General features: G+C 43.5%; 1 protein-coding gene across 2 annotated transcripts in view; it reads left to right on the forward strand.

Moving 5' to 3' along the window:
* PSTPIP1 (proline-serine-threonine phosphatase interacting protein 1) overlaps positions 1 to 22,689 on the forward strand; it is a 97,323-nt gene that overhangs the window by 14,739 nt on the left and 59,895 nt on the right. The gene's annotated exons all lie outside the window — the stretch shown is intronic.

Raw genomic sequence — 22,689 nt, forward strand, 5'->3', positions numbered from 1 at the left:
GGTCGAGTGGGCAGGGGGGACAGACAGACACAGGTGCACAGCCCCGACCAGAGCCAGAGGCACATTGGTCCATCTGGCCCTGTGCTACCAGAGTGACCCTTCCTGTTGGGGGTGGGCAGGGCTGGTGCTTCTTTTTAGGCGGCCTAGGCAATCGCCTAGGGCGCCAGGATTATTGGGGGGCGGCATTTTGTTGGGGGGGGAGGCAGGCAGCTCCGGTGGACCTGCCGCAGTGGTGCCTGCGGAGGGTCCCCTGCTCCCACGGCTCCAGTGGAGCTGCCGCTGGCATTCCTGTGGACGGTCCACTGCTCCTGCGGCTCTGGTGGACCTCCCGCAGGCACGGCTGTGGCAGGTCCACTGGAGCCGCGGGACCAGCGTGCGGGGCGGCGAAATGGCTATGCGCCTAGGGTGCTAGAAACACTAGCGCCGGTCCTGGGGGTGGGCCCATGCTGTATTACACAGCTCCCCTGACCAGCACCTCCTGGATCCACTATATCCAGAGCCAGGGCTGACTCCAGCTTTTTGGCCACACCACTTCGGTGGCAGCTCTACCGCGCCGCTTCATTCTTCAGTGGCAAGTCCTTCGCTCCAAGAGGGACAGAGGGACCCACTGCCAAATTACCGCCGAATACCTGGATGTGCCGCCCCTTTCCATTGTCCGCCCTAAGCACCTGCTTCCTTCGCTGGTGCCTGGAGCCGGCCGTGCCCAAAGCCCCCCTACAGCCCTTCCACCACAAATGCACAGTGCTGTGCACACATACCTTGCCCAGTGCCTCTCTGCCCACAACCTCACCACAGATGCCCAGCACCCCACAGAGAACCCTCCACTCACTAGTTTTCCAATACACACACATTTCCCCTCACTCCCTTCCTTCCTCCTTCCCACTGCCCTTCCCCACAGCCCAACCACCACAACTTCACAATGCCCACACAGACCCACACTGTCCATTGCCCTGATACACACAGATCTCCCCCACTGCCCAGCACCCTCAACAGGCCCCCACTGTCTAGCACCCCAAAACACACAAACTCCCCCACTGACTAGCGCGCTCCACACCCTCACAGCCCAGCACCCCACACACACCTCCCAGACAGTCACTCCATCACACCCTGCTCCCTTTCGTGGCTGCACTCACCAGTCCTGCTGGAACGTCTCTGGCTCCTAGGGTGAGAGCGGTGAGGGGAGTCGTCAGACTCTCCACATGCTGCGTCCACCACAAGTGCGAGCTCTGTGGCTCCCATTGGCTGGGAAAAGCACCAATGGGAGTTGCCAGAACTGCAGAGCAGGGCTTGCAGGCGCTGGCAGCACGCACAGCCCCCCAACTCTAAAAGCCAGAGGGACCTGCCAGGGGGTGAGGTGAGGAGTCCCGGGAGTGCTCACCTGGGGTGACTCCCATCCTGGGGAGCGTCTGGCAGGCTGGTCCCTTTGGCTCCGAGGGTCACGGGTTGGGGCAGGGGGCTCTCTGCCCGCTCCCAGTGCCTGCCAGCTCTGTCCCTGCAGCATGTGGTGCTCCTGCCAGTGGGCGGGTGCCAGGAGCTGCCCCAGGAGGCAGTGCTGTGGCTGCAGTCCAGACGGTCCCCAATATCAGGACAAAGGGCATCCCGACCGATGTAAGGTCAGGACACAGGACAAGTTCCCTAAAATCGGGACTGTCCCAATAATATCGGGACGTCTATCACTCTATTTGTAACTCTAAGGTTCTATGTAGTTAGTTTGCTTTGTGCATTTAGAATCATAGGGCTAGAAGGGACCAAAAGGGTCATCTAGGCTAACCCTCTGCCAAGCTGCAGGATTTGTTGTGGCTAAACCATCCAAAACAGGTGGCAATCTAGCCTCCTTTTGAAAATCTCCAGTGAAGAAGTTTCCACAACTTCCTAGACAGTCTGTTCCATTGTCCTACTGTTCCTACAGTTAGGAAGTTTTTTCCCGAGATTTAATCTAAATCTGCTATGCAGTAGTTTGAACCCATTGCCTCTTGACCTGCCCTCTGTATCAAGAGAGAACAACTTTTCTCCATCTTTTTTATGGCAGCCTTTCAAGTATTTGAAGACTACTATCATGTCCCCCCTTAATCTCCAACTAAAAAAAACATACCCAGTTATTCTAGCCTCTGCTCATATGGCTTGCATTCCATCCCTTTGATCATCTTTGTCACTTGTCTTTGGATCCTTTTCAGTTTTTCTACATCCTTTCTATACATTGGTGACCAAAACTGGACACACTACTCCAGCTGAGGCCTAACTAGTGCAGAATAGAATAGAGCTATCATCTCCCATGGCTTGCAAGCTATGCTTCTGTTAATGCAACTTAAAACTGCATTTGCTTTTTTTCGCAACAGCATCGCATTGCTGACTCATGTTCAGGTTGTTACCCACCACTACCCCCAGATCCTTCTCAGCAGTGCTGCTGTCAGGCCAGTTACCCGCCATTCTGTATTTGTGGATTTGTTTTTTCTTCTCTAAGTGTAGTACCTTACATTTGTCTTTGTTGAATTTAATTTTGTTGTCTATAGCCGAGTTCTCCAATTTATCAAGATCCCTCTGAATTTTAGCTCTATCCTCCAAAGCATTGGCAACCCCGCCCAGCTTTGTGTCAGCTGCAAATTTGGTCAGTGTGCTCTCTATTCCTACATCTAGGTCATTAATAAGATGTTAAAACAACACCAAATCCAAAACAGATCCCTGTGGAACCTCACTTGAGACCTCCCTCCAATCTGACATCAGCTTATGTATCAGAATGTCACAGAATGGGACTGTTTCAAAAGCTTTGCTGAAATCCAGGTATCTTATGTCCATCACATTCCCCCTATCCATTAAACCAGTTACCCTGTCAAAGAAGGAAATCAAGCTGGTTTGGCACGATTTTTTCTTGGTAAATCCATGCTGACTGCTAGTGATTACCCCTACATCCCCCAGGTATTTGCAAATTGAATGTTTTATACATTGCTCTAGTCAGCGGCGGCTCCAGGCACCAGTGCTCCAAGCGCATGCCTGGGGTGGCAAGCTGCGGGGGGCACCCTGCTGGTCCCTGTGAGACCTCCCGCAGGCAAGCTGCTGAATCCGCGGGACTGGGGACCTCCCGCAGGCAAGCCGCTGATGGCAGCCTGCCTGCCATGCTTGGGGTGGCAAAAAAGCTAGAGCCGCCCCTGGCTCTAATAACTTCCCAGGTAACAAAGTCAGACTGACTAGTCTATAGTTCTCTGGCTCCTCCTTTTTCCTCTCTTTAAAGATGGGCACTGTGTTAGCCCTTCTTCAGTCTTCTGGGACCTCTCCTGTCATCCATGAATTTGCAGATACATTGCCAATGGCTCTGAGATTTCTTCAGCTAATTCCTTCAGTGCCCTCTGGCCCGGCTGATTTGAATTCAAATTGATCAGATCTCTGATGTGTTCTTTACTTATCCCAATCTGCATCCCTTCCCCTTTACAACAGCCTTTGATGAAGTGTACAGTTTCCCTGTTTCACCTGTATGATCTATCAGTCAGTTTTTTCTTTGCTGAAAAGATCCTTAAAAACCAGAACAGGTGAACAAAAAATCCCTTATCACAATTTCTAAAGGACTTAACACACATTTCAGGACACACTATTTAAGAAATTGGAATTTTTCTAAATTAAGTCTTTTGAAAACACCTTTGAGTTGATAGTGTCGTAGTGCAGGACAGCATATGAGGTTGGTGGCTCCAAATCTCCATTGTGACCTGTGTCTTATGCATCACTACAGCATCAGAAAGGGGATGAAAAGCTGTGGAGAGGGCCCCAAGGAAATATAATCTGCGGAAAAGGGCCTCCCTGGTCAGCAAAGAGCTTCTGCAAAGGTACCATGATGTTAGCCTCCTACCCCAGTTTCCAGCACTGATAGAGGATCAGGGGTCTGGAGGAGACGTGTTGCTGTGCTCCAGCCATTCTTCACTTCCTATGGGAAGTGATTGGAAACAAAGTCAATTTAGAATAATCTTGCAGCTGCTCTAAGTGACTCTGAGGGTCAGGGAAGCCCCTAAAGGGCCCCAGAATACAGGGAGAGCAAAGAAGATTTAAAATTACCTTTGCATCCCCTCTCTCCACCCCACCTTCTGCAGTGAGAACAGAGATGGAGTAACAATGAGGCCCAATGTGCAGGAACTTCATTTCAAGGCTTTAGAGTCAGTGAAAACCAGCAGCATCTGAAAGTGGGTTAATGAAACTGTCAAATTAGTATTGTGATAGACCCAGGCCAGTTGGGAACAGCAGAGTAGTTGAAGGGAGATATACTGGCCACTGGATAAGCAGTTTTCTGTTCCCTGAGTGAGCAGAGCAGGGGCTGCTCAGGATAATGAGAACACCTGACTCCAATTAACCTGCTAAGAGTCAGGTGAGGCTGTTAAGCACCTGACTATAATTAAGGCCTCTCTGATGCTATAAAAGGGCTCACTCCAGTCAGGCCAGAGGGAGCCAGAGGAGAGGAAGTGCATGCGAGAAAGTGGGAGCAAGAGGTGCAAGATGCTGAGAGAGAGTAGGCATACTGCTGGAGTTCTGAGGAGTACAAGCATTATCAGACATCAGGAGGAAGGTCCTGAGGATAAAGAAGGTGTTGGGAGGAGGCCATGGGGAAGTAGCCCAGGGAGTTGTAGCTGTTGTGCAACTGCACCAGGAGGCACTCTAAACAGCTGCAGTCCACAGGGCCCTGGGCTGGAACCTAGAGTAGAAGGCGGGCCCGGGTTCCCCCCAAACCTCCCAACTCCTGATCCTACACAGGAGGAATTGACCTGAACTGTGGCTTCTACTAGAGGGGAAGGTCTCTGGGCTGTTTCCTGACCCACAAGGTGAATCTGTGATGTGTGCAAATCCGCCAATAAGCACAGGACCCACCAAGGCAGAGGAGGAACTTTGTCACAATATGTAATCTGAGCCAATTTATGACAGCAAGAAAGATCATGATTATTCAAGAGAAGTTGGGCTGTGTCTGCCTGCTTTGCTATTTAGAATAAGACCATTAAAAATGGTCTGCAGGGTGGATACCACTTTCTTAACACCTTTTTATATAGCTCTTTATTCGGGATGAAGAGGGCACTCCCAGCCTTCAGAAAAACTATCATCTTTTTATTTTGGAAATACCAGGTCTCCAATTCCCTGGTTTCACTGAGGATCCTTGGAAGACTGGAGAACTCATGCATTACAACATCCCAAGAGACTGATAGCTGAGCAATTGAAAGAAATAGTATGATTTAAAGCTCTGTTTTAAACTTAGAAAGCTCTTTTTGTGAAGGGTTCAAAATCCCTTAATGGAAGACTGAGAAACCATTTCCTCAAAGTTCTCCATAGCTGTCCAAGAAAAATGGGGAAGACAAGACATGAGGTTCTTGTTATTTCAAAAAATAAAAATCCAAACAGAAAAGTCCTTAAAGTAAAAATTCCATGATGTCCAGCTTCTGGGAGAAGCAAAAAAGGGGAGAAGTAAGATATTAAGGTACTGCTTGTCTAAGACTTAAAGTTGCTGAGATGAAGGAACTAATAATAAGAATTTTGGATATACATTGGGGGCGCATCAGTTGGAAGTGACGGAGGAGGAGAAGGACCTTGGGGTGCTGGTTGATAGCAGGATGACTATGAGTCGCCAATGTGATACGGCTGTTAAAAAAGCAAATGCGATTTTGGGATGCATCAGGCGGGGTATTTCCTGCAAGGATAAGGAGGTGTTAGTACCGTTATACAAGGCATTGGTGAGACCCCATCTGGAATACTGTGTGCAGTTCTGGTGTCCCATGTTCAAGAAGGATGAATTCAAACTGGAACAGGTTCAGAGACGGGCTACAAGGATGATCCGAGGAATGGAAAAACTGCCTTATGAAAGGAGACTCAAACAGCTTGGCTTGTTTAGCCTGGCCAAAAGAAGGCTGCGGGGGGATATGCTTGCTCTATATAAATATATCAGGGGGGTTAACGTTAGGGAGGGAGAGGAATTATTTAAGTTTAGTACTAATGTAGGCACGAGGACGAATGGGTATAAACTGGATATTAGGAAGTTTAGACTTGAAATTAGACGAAGGTTTCTAACTATTAGGGGAGTGAAGTTCTGGAACAGCCTTCCGAGGGAAGTAGTCGGGGCAAAAGACTTTCCTGGCTTTAAGACAAAGCTTGATAAGTATATGGAGGGGATGTTATGATAGGATTGTTAATTTGGGCAATTGATCTTGGATTACCACCAGATAGGTCTGCTCAATGATCTGCGGGGAGATGTTGGATGACATGGGAACTGAGTTACTGCAGAGAATTCCTTCTTGGGTGCTGGCTGGTGAGTCTTGCCCACATGCTCAGGGTTTAGCTGATCGCCATATTTGGGGTCGGGAAGGAATTTTCCTCCAGGGCGGATTGGCAGGGGCCCTGGAGGTTTTTCGCCTTCCCCTGCAGCGTGGGGCACGGGTCGCTTGCTGGTGGTTTCTCTGCAGCTTGAGGTCTTCAAACCAGTTTTGAAGATTTCAATAACTCGATCCTGGGATAGGGGTTGTTATAAAATTGGATGGGTGGGGTTCTGTGGCCTGCCTTGTGCAGGAGGTCAGACTAGATGATCAGATTGGTCCCTTCTGACCTATTAGTCTATGAGTCTATGAGTTCAGGCAGGGTGCTTGTAGGATACAGTTGGACTAAAGATTTTTTTTGAACTTGTACCCCTGTATCCATTTATTTCACTAACCAACAAACAAAGTGCAAAACTGACAACTTGGAGCTACACTAATGTGGGAGTAGCAGAATGTAGAAAGGCCAAACCATGTACTGCAACGGTAAGAATGACAAATATATATCACTTTACTAGTCCAGAGGATGAGTGAGGATGAAGAAGCACAAAGGTGAAAAGTCAATTACTCTTTTTAGCAGTACACTAAGCCATGCATCTGCTTTGCTAATACGCACTATGTCACGGAGAGAGAGAGAGAGATGCACCACAGAGCAAGCTGCTGAAATGCTCGGTGTGGCCAACTCTTGCAATATTATGAGTCTCATGATATCTGGTGTTTCTTAGAGGCCCAGCTCTCAGACGCCTGCAAGTAATTGAGAATCTCAGCTTTCATTTAAAAAATAATTAATTTTCTGGCCCTCAAGGTTGCCTACAAAAGCATGAAAATGAAACCAGAGCATAACCTAAGGACTCAGCCAGAAGGTAAACAAACAGAACCCCACTATTTTTTTTTAATTACATCTTATGATTTTAAGCTGTTCTGATTATTTTGAGGGGGCCTGACTCATGATTTTTAAAATACATGGGGTTGGCAACAGTATTTGCTAAACAATATGTATGAAACAGTTTTCAATAGTGCCTAGGTGACTTAGAAAGGGAATCTTATGTCCTATTTTCAAAAGTGATTTAGGCTCTTAGGCTGCTTAAGTGACTTAGTGTTGAAAATGGGACTTAGGTGCTTTTGAAAATTTTTCCCATACATAAAATTCCAGCATAGCCTTTTGGCTCATTAGCAACCACTTAAATTTCTAGTAAAGAGGGAAAAAAAAAGTTGCCTAGGAGTGAAAGAGATTGAAACACTGGTATAACTGATTTTGAGAACAGATGTGAGCACAGCTCCTCAGGATCCTTTCCTTATGATCTCCATCCAAAAAAGGTTGATTTTTGTACACAGAAGCCAAAACCAGTTCTAACTAGGAAAGCAAGTGCAGTGTGTAAGAGCTGCAAACAACAGTTACCTTTCAACGGACTCCAAGCAGTTCTGGCCAATATGAGCAAAGGAGATAATTTGTTAGGAAACTGCTTAGAACATGGGCATACATTTCAAAAGTCATTAACTATACGATTACTGGAATAAGAATAATACTATAAAAGTACATATATAACTCCGGACAAGTGCAGTGACTATTCGGGTTACAGAGTTCTAATTTCACACTACTTGGTTCCCTGAGCTAAACCTCTTCCTACACCATCTGTACTATTTATGTGCAGTTGCTTACCAATTAAGCTGCATACCTTCAGCATTTGGCCATGCATATTTCCAGCATAAAATGCATCGAGACGACCAGATAGACTTTTTGTACTGGGAATACTCCAGCCTTCACCAACCTACCCAAGCTCACAGGGTGCAGAACACAATTTTCTCTTTCTTTATTTCTTTGGAAGAAATATATAAGATTCTTTTGCCATAGATGGCACTCTGAAGTCCCTGCGCATCTCCTTCCTCAATATCATTTTACACTACTGTGCACCATGCTAGAGCTTGAACTTGAATAGCAACAATAGATATTTCTCTTTCTCTTTTTTTTTTCTAATTCTTCCTTATGCACCAGGTACTTAGGCTATTAGACCATATAAAGGTACCTTGTCAAATAAGAGACATGATCCAGTCACAGTAAGGATCACAGCAATCAAGAGAAAGTCACTAGCACAACCAAATGAACTTTGGGAATACAAAGCTCCTTTACCAACAGAGTCACAAATTAAATCTGTTTGTGTGATTCACCTACAACATATAAATTTCTGAAATTCGGTCCTTGTTGGAGCTCCTAAAAGGAATCAAATAATCCCCAAGGATCAAAATTTAGGGGGAGAATACCCCCCCTCAAAAAACCCCAGTGATTTTGAACAGTTCCAAAACCTAATACATTATTTATTGTTAGAGCGACACACTTTTAATAGATCATTTTGCAATGGTTGTATAATATGGATTTCCTTTTGGTAAAAGAAAAAAGATACTGGCATGAAGAAATAGGTTCAAACTTCACTTCCAAAACAATAAAAATAAAAGTCAAACCTAAACTATCATCCAGGAGCTCCTCCTTCATAATCCTAGCTGGTAATTCTCTTATTTATAAGCTTGTGTATAATAATGAAGTATTAAGTTTCAGCTTTGCTAAAATAGTCAATATCTTATCTGTCAATTTCACCAAACAAGACAACCTGTGAAACAAAACTAGAGCTGTCTGAAAAAAAGAACACCTATTTTTGTGAAAAATTTCAAAGTTGTTGTTTTGAAGTGTTCAGAACAGATCCATTTTTCAGGGTTTGAGATTTTATTTTGTATACAAACTTTTTTAGACTTTTTAATTTACCAAAAACTGGATTTTCAGCAAATGACAAATAGATAAACATATTGAAAATGGCTTCAATATTTTTTTCAAAACTTCATTTAAAAATAAAGCACACCAATTTCCTCCCCAAAATGATAGATGTTGTTGAAATTTGAGGGGGAAATTTTTTGTCTGTGAAAAAAGAATACTTTTCAGACAACTTTTCAGCCAGCTCTGTGCAAAAACCCAGCATGACCGAGGAAGAAGGATTAATGATAATAGAGTAGCTAAAGGCTACATGTAATTTAATTATAATGTCAACGTTTCCATAAGCCCCTGTGAGGTCCTTATGGTATGAGGCACTGTGGAAACAGAATTTAAATTCTTTAAGGCAAGAACTGTGTCTATCTAAGAAGAAATGAGCAACAAATAAAGTGAGAGAGAATGAGAAAACATATAGGGAGGGATCCTCCTCTGATTCAATGATTATAGACTTCAATGGAGCTATGCCAGTTTACACTAATTGAGAATCTGTCCCACAGTTTTTACATATGAATACATATACTTAATTTTTTTAGTTTGGTAACTGCATAAATGATGACTTTCCCAACGACTACCCACAGGCTAGCCATGAAACATTGTCTGACTTCTTGCAGGTGTCTCAGCATGAATGGATCATAAGAAGGGATCACGTTCAGAGAGCCTAGTCTAACTGTCATACATTTCAAACCTGGAAAGCTTGCCAATGTGGTTTTCAGGCTTTGGCAAGGAGCTGCAGTTGCAGAACATGTTCAAATGGAATGCAAGTCCAGAGACACAGAGTCACAGGGGCAGATCCGTAGCTGGGGTTGCCAACCTCAAATGTCTAAAATTATGAGACAGACACTTAGGAAAATGTCTATGTTAAAATTCACACTGCTTTTTCATCTACTTTAACTCTCGGGGGAACGTCGTCCCTTTTCATATGAGCATATTTCAGGAGACTCATCCTGAAATGCACAAAAATAAATCCACCCACAAATTGAGGCACCTCCACCTCTCTTTCACATCTGGTTGGTTGGTAGACATTTCCTCTGCACCATCTCTTCCCCAGCCACTGGTCTCAGCTGGCTCCTTGGTGACCTGCCCTGGGGACCTGTGCAGTCCACAGCCCTTCCCTCTAGTGAGCCCCCCCCCACTCTTCTCCGCTGGGCACTGCCCCATCTACTCTTTTTTTATTCTATCCAGTTTTTTATTCCACCCTCTTGGCCATAATATCTGAGTGCCTTCCCTTAGCACATTATCTGGTATGTGTATCTGGTATGTTGCATATGGTTTATTCTCTCATTCACCTTTGCCACAACAGGGGAATTGTGGGCATTGTGCAGTGTTTTCCTCCCCTTTTTCTTTTAGGTGTGTATGTGCCATCCAGCTCCCACCCCAGGTTACAGTCCCCTGTTTAGTTCCTTCTTCCTTCCCTGGATGCAGGCCCTGTCCATCTCCCTCTGCTCATTTCCTGGACACTGTCCCAGGCCTCTGCTCCATTCTCATCCCCCCACCTCAGATATTGCCTCTCCCCAGTTCTGGGAAAATGCAGCCAGGTTGGGCTGATTCGCTGTATTCTGCAGAGGAGTTGAACTAGTGTGTGTGTGTGTATGTGTGTGTGGTGGGGGAGGTGGTCACACTCCTGGGGTGCCTTTTCCATCTGTACTGCTCATCTTTGCTTCTCACATCCATCGACCTAGCACTGTCCATGCCCATGATTAGGTCAGTTTAATTGTGTTGCTCAGGGGTCTCAGTTTTTCAGACCCTTGAGCGACATAGTTATAACCAACCTGATTTCCTAGTGTAGACCAGGCCTAAGTGTCTCTATACAGGGTCAGATTAGCAAGTGCATATCTCATTATAATAGGTATTTGGACACAAGACTGGCTATATAGGATCCTTTTATTGAAGGAGTCAGTGGGGAATTTTCCAAAGATTCATTGTCCAAAGCTAAGCTCTGACTAACTGGTTGAGGTTTTTTTAGTAGTATGACAATTTTGTCCTCTTCCAGTAGGACCTTATCACTTGAAAACATAAAGGAACAAAGTTGAAAAATGCTCCCCCTTAACTTCCAGACCCCTTCTACTATGCTCCAGTCCACTACCCCTAGTCTCTGCAAGACTACTGAACTACGTGTTAACAACCCAGTGCCAAAGGTTTGGTGCTTATGATCCTTTGACATCACTCCTGTCCCTGTTCTTTTATTAGTTGTCCCCCGAACTCAGTGGGTTCTGTGGCCCTGTGGTTCCTCCCCTTAGGCTGGGGGAGGATCCTTTAGCAGTGGGCGGGCTTTGCCCGCCCACTTCCCAGACACCCAATAGATACAGGTGACCATGTCTGCGTGCAGTATTCAACATGTACATGTACCATGGATTTATATAGAGGCAATATGATATAAAAAAAAAACAAAAACAAAAACAACACCCTTCCTTCTAAGCAGCTGTGAATTAGTTGTTTCTGTCTAGGAGCTTTTTTCTGGTGCAGTGATACATAGAAACATCAGAATTTCAAATTGTTCCAAGCTGTCTTCTTTTTTAAATTTTTAATGCAAGCCTGACAGCGTACAGGGACTGTATTAATCATTAGGTTTATTTGCGTAGATGTAAGGACATGAGCATTACCACTGCAAGGACCTTAAGCAAGAGCCTTAAAGAGGAGATAAGAGACCAGACATTCACTGTTTTAGCACTCAGGTACCACTTTATTCCTGTTAAAGGGGCAAGGAATTGAAACTACACAAGATGCCCTGCCCACAGGCTCCTCTGATTCTTTATATAATCCAAATTCCCACAGCTCAACCACCAATCACCACATGAATCATTATGTGAAACACACACAGTTATGGCTTATTGCTCTCAAGTCAGTCCTGACATTTACCCAAGTTATTTATTATGGAGAAACTTCAACCTACTAGAAAACCTACACTTTTCAGCTACCCAGTTCCCTTTTTAAAGCATTATTGCGTGAGGAACAGCACCTACAAAGTACTGGGGATGGAGGGGGGAGAGAAAACAGCAATATGAAAATATATTCCGACTTGCCCACTTCATCACGAGGAGTTGATTATCCAAAAACTCATGATAATATTGTGTAGTTTCCTGCCACTCTCCCCTTAAGCCCAAACCCCAGATCCAACCTCCCAACCTGTTGGAAAGTTCAGATCTAGATTGTGCAGCACGGACCCACTTATCATTGTTTTAGGCTGGGATTTGGGTGCCTACACTCCCTTAGGTCTCTTTGAAAATCCCACCTGAAATGTGCGAAAGAGGTGTTGCAAGAGAAATGTAGGACCATAAATCCAGGCATTGGCAAGTTAATTAGCTGTTACCACTCAAGAAAGAGATCTTGGAGTCATTGTGGATAGTTCTCTAAAATCATCCACTCAATGTGCAGTGGCAGTCACAAAAGTGAACAGAATGTTGGGAATCATCAAGAAAGGGATAGATAATAAGACTGAAAATATCATATTGCCTCTATATAAATCCATGGTATGCCCACATCTTGAATACTGCGTGCAGATGTGGTTGCCCGATCTCAAAAAAGATGTATTGGAATTGGAAAAGGTTCAGAAAAGTACAACACAAATAATTAGGGGTATGGAATGGCTTCTGTATGAGGAGAGATTAATAAGACTGGGACTTTTCATCTTGGAAAAGAGGCGACTAAGGGGGGATACAATAGAAGTCTATAAAATCATGAGTGGTATAGAGAAAGTAAATAAGGAAGTGTTATTTGCTCCTTCTCATAATACAAGAACAAGGGGCCATGAAATGAAATTAATAGGTAGCAGGTTTAAAACAAACACAAAGTATTTTTTCACACTCTGCACTGTCAACCTCTGGAACTCCTTGCCAGAGGGTGTTGTGAAGGCCAATACTATAATGGGGTTCTAAAGGGAGCTAGATATATTCATGGAGGATATGTCCATCAATGGCTATTAGCCAGGATGGGCAGGAATGGTGTCCCTAGCCTCTGTTTACCAGAAGCTGGGATTGGGTGACAGGGCATGGATCACTTGATGGTTACCTGTCTGTTCATTCCCTTTGGGGCACCTGACATTGGACACTGTCAGAAGACAGGATACCGGGCTCGATGGACCTTTGGTCTGACCCAGTATGGCTGTTCTTATGTTCTTAAAAGCTTTTCACTCAGTCCAAAAATGGTCAAAGCTGCAGGGGAGAAAAAAAAATAAAAAAGCCACGTCATCTTCCAAACCTCACGTTAGTGTGTTAGTTTCAGAGTAGAGCTGTTGTGAAACCACGGTGGTGTTACAAATGAAAGTCTGGACAGCTTGAGCTAAAGAACTAGCCTATGTAGCTGAGCAGACTCTCATGCTCTATGGACTAGGTAACACAAACTGCCCAGTGGGCTAGACACTTCCATTGGACAGAGGAAGCTTATCCTGAGCATTTAAGGCCCACAGAAGCTTGAATCTTGAACAACTCCTCATTTATGTGATAGCAGCCATCCTAGCCAACACACGGGGAACAGAACCAGATGCTGCCAGAACATCTACAGATTGAGCCAAAACCTGAGCTTTGTAGCTGGGGTTGTAACAGCCTTGGCTCCTCTGTGGATTTTGCTCTGAGTGGGATCATGACGCAGCAGCCAGCGGGATACACCATTACAACTAATCTATTGGATGAATTTTGATTTTTTTTCCGGTCAAATGAAATAAATTAACTTTTTCATTATCTGATGAGCTCTAATCAAACAGATGCTTTAGTAAGTATTATTTAGCAATATACAGGCTGATTCCACCTTGAAATTTAAAATTATTGGGAACAAACATTGAACTACTGTTCTCAATTTTCTTCCTGTGTTATGATCTCTTGTGTACTGCAGAAACCTGCAATGCCACAGTTATGCTTCTACCTAGTAGCTCAGCTGATTTAGGTGTATTCAGAACTCAGCGTTAGCAACAATACTTTCCAAATTGAAGATATAATAAGAATCCCCAGACCAGGCAATAAACTTCACAAAATACTCTCTTAAGGTTCAGTCCTGCAATCCTTAAATCACTTAAGCATGTACTTAAATTTAGGCACATTAGTATTCTTATGGTTTGAGTGGAACTCATCACCATTGGATGATGTGAAGTCCAAAAGTACAACTGAGTTCAAAAATAATTAGATAAGTTCATAGAGAATAGGTCTACCAATGGCTATTAGCCAAGATGATCAGGGATGCAACCTCATGCTCCAGGTGTCCCTAAACCTCCAAGTGCCAGAAGCTGGGATTGGACAATGGGATGGATCATTCAATATTGCTTTGTTCTCTTCATTCCCTCTAAAGCATTTGGTGCTGGCCACTGTCAGAGATGGGACACTGAGCTAGATGGACCATTGGTCAGATCCAGAATGGCTTTTCTTATGAGTGCTTTGCTGGATTGAGGTCAGAGGGCAGAGCTCCTTGGAGGACTGAGCCTTTAACAACAATCTCTAGATGAGAGATTCTCAGGCTGTGGTCTGTGGAGCACTTGATGCTGGCCCACAAAGAACCATCTGGCCACATTGTTCTGGCTCCCTTCTCTCCTCACTCTTAGCTGAAGGGAAGGGGAAAAGACATCAAGTATTTCCCCATATGTACTTTCTCATGTAAGCAATTGCTGACTTTGCCACAAAGATGATGAATGAGAGGGGAGGAAATTTCTGCAATCATGAATGGGAGTGGAAGGTGGTGTCAAGACTGTCTCACTCAAGATGCAGTCCACCCCATGAAAAAAGTTTGGTATCCGTTGGCTTTAGATCATAGACCAAGATGGATTCAAACTATTAATGGAATAAGATCAAAGCAATACCCAAATATCTCAGTTACACTAAAATTGTCAAGCAGTTTCTTGTTAGAGAGTTAAGATCTGTTGGACAAGATAGATTAGATACTCCTTTTTGATGACCCGACTATGAGCAAATCCTCTTTTGTGTTCATGTAAATTTCACCTAATTGGAATCTCTTACCTGACAGCCAGACACAAAATTATCCCAGTGGCTTTACAGATGGACATCTCTTCTTATTTCAGACAGCTGTTAAATACTGTTTGTGATCAAATCTAGCACTCATATCATTTATTAGTTATTAAAACATTTCTCCTATTTGTTTTAATAAAATGGCCTAATTGTTTTGTCATTTTTAAATACAAATATACTTCCAAGTCATCTCACAAGAAACGAACAACATTAGCAGTGACCTTCAAAATCTGTAATGAAGAACCACAACATATCATTCAAATATGTATATATTGTTGTGTTCTCTGGTATGTGGCCAGAAACTGGAGTTAATGTAGCAAATTAGTAACAGGGTTTGATCTAGCAGATACTTTGTTTCATTGGGAAAATTGTTTTTAGAATTTATTTTTATATAGAACCTTATTAAATGTAATGTGTGAATTCTGAACACCTTGGCAAGGGTGGCACTTTATTAATAAATAACTTGAAATCATAATTGCTTCTGCCCTCCCCCCATTGGTTAGTGATTTAGCCTCAATATCAAATTTACTATATCTGCATGTTAAAAAATATTTCTTCTAATTGCCAGCCCAGCAAAATTAAACTTGACATCTGAAAATCAGGGTGGGGACTCTTAAGAGACTGAAAGAGGTCAGAGGTCAGAGGTCAGAATTTGACAGATAATAACTGATGCGTGAAGCAGAACAGAAGCCAGCCTATTCAGAGCCAGAGCAGTCTATGTGTAAAATATTCACTTTTTGTCAGTAAAGTTAGTAAGCAACAAACAGGAAGCAGATCCGTTGAGATCCTCACTGTACATACTCACTTTCCAAAAGAAGTGAATGACAAAGGCATCCTCCACATGCTGTTTGGTAGGAATGTAGACAGAACCATGCAAATCAAATTACTGCTGATAGCTACTCTGTCCTTTCAAAGAACGGTCTGTGGTCTCACTAATGGGATAAAATATTCCTGCAGACGCTAAGGGCTGAATTCTGGTCTTTGTACTCAGACGTGTACTGAGGCAGGGGAATAAGGAGGGGACCAGGTGTAGCTCAGAGCCCTTCAGGAATCACTGTGAGCAGTCCACTCTCACGATTACTGCTATTAAAAGTAATATTGTATGCTAGTCCCATTACCACCTGAGGGACTCAAGCAAGAATGCTAAGCAGTGCCATACCCATGCCCCTAAATGGACCGGCTCTACCACCTGAAGCAGCATAGTTCTTCCGGGAACCTTGGCCTGTCTCTTGGTAGATGTGCTGCAGAAACTCATGGCTCCCTCTTGTTACCTAGAATCTAGATTACTCATGCAGAGAGCATCACGATTTAGTCTTTAATATGGTAACACTTTTTTCTTACATTTATCATACATTAGAACAATCACTCCATTACAAATAGATACTTGACTGACTTCTAGCAGTTGAGGGATAGGCACATTAGCTAGAACCACTGACGTGGCTCCTCAGTCTGCTTGAAACGAGATGACATTAATGTGCACTACGGGAACTTTGAGCATGTGCCAGCAGGATCTAGAATTTACACCACTCTGGTGAGGATTAACGCACCATGTGGACAGGCCCACGTTCTCTCTGGCACTTGGCCTGGGAATTTATCATAGAATATTTTGGCAGCTGTTATGAGTGTTAACTCTTGTGTTAAAGATCTGGCTTTATTTTCCCAACTTTTCTTTCTTAAATTTTTAAGATCTTATTGCAATTTGCAGCATTTGTGCGTTACTCTGGGGGGGATGCACCATGTGTGCAATTTGTTTAATTTCCTCTGGGAAGCTTTTCTTGGGCATGAAAAGGAGCTTTGGTTCTTCTTCGGGGGTTTTTTACAGTTCACTGCTGCCCAGCATTTCTAATTGCATCTCCAGCATTAGAGATGATATTAAGTGTTGAATGTCAGTCTTGGAAGATTAAGGAAATACTACAGAGAGATAAACAAGTGTGCCCAAATGTCCCATTGTGTGTAACCCTGATCACCTGGTACTCAGTATACCCTGGCTTGGTGCACGGCAGATGAATAATTTCTCACTTCCTTGCTGTGTAAGGATACTCCCTTTCCTGTGGATAGCACTGAACTTGACCCATAATGTCCTGTGTCTGGGATCATAGCTAACCATTGAGAGGTGGCTTCCATGTTTTCCAGTGATCTGCACAGACCTCATAAGGAGACAAAAGGGACCCAATGTAGAGAATGTAGGCATTGCCATACTGATTACTAGATCAGTGGGCCAGCCAGTCTAGTATCTCATGTCCAGCAGTGACTGTTGTCAGATGCTTCCAGAGGAAGGCTCTAGAATCACTGTAATGGACAATTATAGAATGTCTGCATACATATCACCACAGGCACAATGATCAACACTTCCCCCACAACACACCTTTCAAGATCCATGGTTCCTACACATGCCTAGCACAACATGTTGTGTAAGTCGTCCCGTGCACTAAATGGCTCAATAGAAACTATGAGGGTGAAGTCAGACAATCACTACGCTCTCAAATGAACTCACACAGGAAAATGATAGAAGATAAAAACACCAGATCACCCATGGAGGAACACTTCACAAACAATTACTCTATACTTCATCTCTCAGTCCTCATCCTCAAAGAAAACCTGCACAAGGCTTTCAAAAGATGAGCCAGGGGCTTAAATTCATGATGCTACTAGACACTCAAAATCATGGACTGAACAGACATGCTGGATTTATGGGTTATTACAGCAATCTATAACCCTTTCACCCCCTCTTTTGTCCTATGACTGCAGAGGTGGTAATGGGCGACTCTACCTTGAATGGTCCCTTACAATATATGCTTACACTAAACAATCTGTTGTCTCTTGTATTTAACTGTGACACTCTCACTACCTTTCCCAGACTTGAAGAAGTGCTCTCTGGGACTTGAAAGCTTCAAGCTGTGTGACTTGAAAGAAGTTGGTCCAATAAAAGATATTATTTCACCCACCTTGTCTATATCCCTTATAAATCAGAGTAAAAATATGCTGAACACCCTGTGAAACGAAACCATTTATTTTCACTCAGCTGTAGGCTAGACTCCCAATCTGCTTGATCTAAGCAGAAGGCTACAGTGAATAAGGCCCACCTTCACAGTTGTTGTACTGACATGACTATGTTGATTAGGGTTGTGATTTTTTTACTGATCCAGTTCAACCCCAGTGGATGCAATTACGTTGATAATGAAGATACCTTATTCTGATATAGTTTATTCCTCTTCCTGTATGGGGGGAAAGCTGTATTGCTATAAGCATTCTTATACTAGTATATCTGCATCCACACTCGGAGGGTTATGCAGCCTTAACTACACTGGGATAACTGAAATAGTACAACTTTTGAGCATAGATAAGACCTAAGGCCAAGTGCACACTACAAAATTTTGTCAGCACAGCTATGCTAATTAGGGATATAAACCCCTCCTCCCCCATTCCACCCCCCGCCTCCTAGCCAACATAGCTATGCGGGCAAACCCCCAGGGTAGACGCTGCTATGCTGACAGAAGAGTGCTGGTGTCGGCCTAGCTAATGTCTTTTGGGGAGGTGGTGTTGCTCTACCAGCAGGGCTATGTCACAAATAAGCTGTATCGGCAGAACCTGGATAGTGACTGTAGACTAGCCCTAGACCATGTTAGAATGAGCAACTCGCAACAAAACTAAATATAGAGAAAAAATCCCTCCTAGAAATGCTCCTCCATAATATGATGGAACTTCCCTGGAAAAATTCAATCAGCTATGGGCTGTGGCTTGTGTGTGGAGTATATGACTGAAGCAATTTCTATCAGAAGGAGACCAGGGGAAGGATAAATTGAGATTCTGTCACAACAGCAGCAATAAAGCTTCCATCAGGACCTGAATTCTCAAGACATTGGACGAAAGCAGGTGGCAATCAGCTGTCAGTGGGGTTACTAAGTCTCTTTCCTACTTTGGTCCTCAAATGGCAAGTGTAGGTTTGTTTTTTGTTCTTTATTTTAATCACTGGGACAATGGCTTAGGGTTTTATATGCTCAATATATGTGAGATGTTAAACATATTTCCACCACAGCAGAACAGAAATAATGCTAGCGTGTGGGAGGGTGCAATTTGCTGGCAAGGATCAGATGGGCATCTCTAACAATATCAATTTCCTGTGGTTACACCAGTGGTAGGGATGGATTCACCATCCCCTTCCCAGCATCTTCTGTGCAAGTTGTTTTGCCTCAGTTTCTACAGAATGTGTATTTTGCTGGTATAGGCACTTGTCTGGGACTCGTAGGGGCCATTCGCCTTCTCCCCCCTTTCTCTTCATCCCGGGACTCACTATAAGTTTCCACTAGAGAGGAAGGAGCTGCTGCTGTCAGGAAACTGTGGCATTGGAAGCTTGTAAAAGTGCTAGTAGTAGCAAAAGATTAACCACAGAAGTTAAACATAGCACTGGGGGAAACAAAGGCTTCCAAATCCAAGGAGCCACATGCTGCTCGGAGCCACTGAAACGCAGGGTCCTTAGTTCAGAAGCATAACAGCAGTTGCACAAGGCTACAAGTCAGTAATCAGTTTGTGAAGTTCATTCCTAAATGTCGCTCAGTTCCTTTCTCTTAAAGTCAGTAGCTGAAGCCTCAGTGTATTTGCTTTAAAATGAAATGTAAGAATCTGGCTGTTAGTTGCCAAATGGTTCCTCCGGAGTCTCAAATCTTGCCAAAGGGACCTAGTTCTTGGTAGTTCTGGGGGAAAGGCAATATGTCAAGGCATTTATAAAACAATAAATCCTTTGAGGTCTGGGCATAGATGAACTATAAGAGTAATGAATGCTTTTGGAATCTTCATGTTGGACAGTAAGCAATTTGTAGATGGACCTGTAATGTCCTGTGTGTGCTTGTACAACAGCTCATTTAAGCTTTTATATGCTACATAATGCAATACTACTATTTAATTCTTGTAACACTCATGTAATGTATGGCACCATATCTTTATACTATAACCGTTATAGAGACAGATAAATCAAACTTCTCAAAAGTTAAAATGGAGCCCAGAATGTGAGTCAGTGGCAGCACCTGGAAACAGAACCAGGAGTCTTGGCTTCCAGGGCTATGCTCTAAGCTATGCTTTAGACATTGGGCAGTTTTATAGCCCCCCTTTCCCTCCCATTTTTTGGGGGTAACTGGACTCTCCCTAGTTTGGTGGCCCTCACAATTTTGTGAATATAATTCACCATTGACACTTCCATATAAATCTGAAAGTCAGTAAGAAGTGGCCAAATGCAAGTAAAAATGACCCGGTACTGCAAAGCCTCCAATTAAAAAATATAAAATAAAATAATCACTGCATGCAACAGTGAAGGAGAAGATGGTTCTTGGCAGCTACTATTGGTGCTTCAGACCAGTTTAATACTCCATAGGGTTCCTGTGCACACTTAGTTTCACTGCACATCCATGCATTGCAGCAAATTTTCAGAGCATAAGATGCTGAATCTACTTTAGCTAGAGATGGATTTAGTGATGGGAAGATTCTTCGCAGTTAGAGCAGTTCCAAAGATAATACACAAATAGTGTAGCTGATACGTTGGCATGATGATAAAATACTTCAGCTGTTCTCCTGTGTTGGCTTTAATGGAGCCTCCCTGTAAAAACTAAGATAGGCTAAAATCATTTGTGCAATCCCATGGCTGTGAAACAAGTTCCTCAGGCTTTTATAACTAGACTATCAAGTTGCCATAGACTGAGTGCATCACAGCATGTTGCTGTCTTGCAGGGAAGCCCTGGCAGGAGTGGATAGTCTGCGGGTGGACTGCCTTTGTCCATTCTTCTCAGAGAAGTGCACAGTAGCTCCTCTTCCACAATAGTACTCAAAATGGAACCCACCAGTGATCAGTATAGTCTTTCCACCTTTTCAGCATATCTGAGACGTCCTGGAGAGACAGGGAAATACCATGGGCTCTCATGCCACCAATACACTGATGACAAATAGCTTGAGGTTGTATTGGAACAAACACAAAATCAGCATCCAAGTAATTAAATTATCTATTCAAAAGGAGGAAAAACACCCTAATAGTAGATCTAATGAGCTGAGGTACAAATAAAATACATTGTATGGCTGCCATAAAAATTAACTCCACATATACTTAAAGGTTATGAAGTTCTAACTACACATCTAGAGCAGAATCCTGGCCCTGCTGAAGTCAATGGAATGTTGTCATTGACTTCAGTGGAGTCAGGATTTCACCCTTAATGTTTAAAACACAGGTATAATGCTGATTTGGGGAAAGTGTTTGTATATCACTTTCTTGGCTTAGCTGATGAAAGTTTTAGATTATTATTGAATAAGGAGAAATCATGAAGTCCTTTTCCAAAGAGTTAAAGGTCACAATTGACAGATTTCCAGAATAAGACCTGCCCCATGAAACTAGAGTAAAAACCAAAGAGAAACACAAAAAGGCATTATTTGCTTGTCTTTGGAGCTATTACTAGGTTCATTTTTACATTACATCTTTGCTTTAAAATAATTCAATATTTTATTCAATAAACTTGGTTGATCTTCTGAGGTAGGCTGGATAATGAAGCGCTCTAATCCATTGGTAAGCTTTAGAAAAAAATCCAGTTGACTTTGCACGATAAACCTCTGACTGCTATAACCTGGGTCTGGACAACAGGAAGTGGATTACTCTACAGTTGCCCTCTACAAGCATCTGGCACTAGCCACTGTCAGAAGACAGGATACTGGGCTAGATGGACCATTTGTCTGATTCAGTATTGCCATTCTTATGTGCTTATGGATCATCATCACAGACTGTGATGAGGACTAAAAATCATTTTTTCCTGAAAATTTTATTTCTGTAGCTTCTAATGTGCATCCCTTATAGATACTGAAGGGCAGGGCTGGCTCTAGCATTTTTGCTACCCCAAGTGACGGAAAGAAAGAAAAAAAAAAGCCAAGCCGTGATTGGCGGCACTTCAGCGGCAGCTCTACCGCCACCACTTCATTCTTCGGCAGCAATTCGGCATCCGGTCCTTCCCTCCAAGACTGACTGAGGGACCCACCACCAAATTGCCGCCGAAGAGCCGGATGTGCCGCCCCTTTCCGTTGGCCACCACAAGCACCTGCTTGCTGCGCTAGTGCCTGGAGCTGGCCCTGCTGAAGGGCGAGCCTCTGAATGTTTGGAAATTCAGATATTAATGCGTTACTTCTATCTAGCACTTTGTAGCTTCAGCTCTTATCTGACAACCAGAGAAACTTCACACAAAAGCACTGGAAGGAACCTAAGGATTATCTTACTTATGGTGAAACAGAGACAAAGATGTTAAATGACCTGCTGATGGTTACAGTGGGAGTCAGTTTAAGAGGTAGGACAGAGGAACTACTGACTTTCAGATCTGTGCTCAAAACCATTTCTCCCTCTCTGATAAATGCCAACATTTCAGATACATTTCAAATTCTGCTCTTGTCAGATCTTTTCATTCAGCTAAATTGGGCTGGAGATCTCTGATGTACTACCTCCCTTTAGGATATTTCAGTACTTGTTGTGTCTGGATCTGATGAGATGTAAAGTAATGTTATGGCAGGTGTCACCAAGTGACACTGTTACATTTAGTCTTCCCAGTTCTTTCTTAGCGTACGAACAAATGTGCAGTCTTGGAGAGACACACTATGTGTTTTTATATTTGAACTTTGTGAGCAGCAGGAGAGTTTGCTCTCTGACTTGGTCTCTAATTAGCAGCAATTCTTGAAGTAGAGTTGCTCCCTGGGAACCAGGCAT

Source organism: Gopherus evgoodei, chromosome 10, assembly GCF_007399415.2.
Source record: "Gopherus evgoodei ecotype Sinaloan lineage chromosome 10, rGopEvg1_v1.p, whole genome shotgun sequence".
Lineage (NCBI taxonomy): Eukaryota > Metazoa > Chordata > Testudines > Testudinidae > Gopherus > Gopherus evgoodei.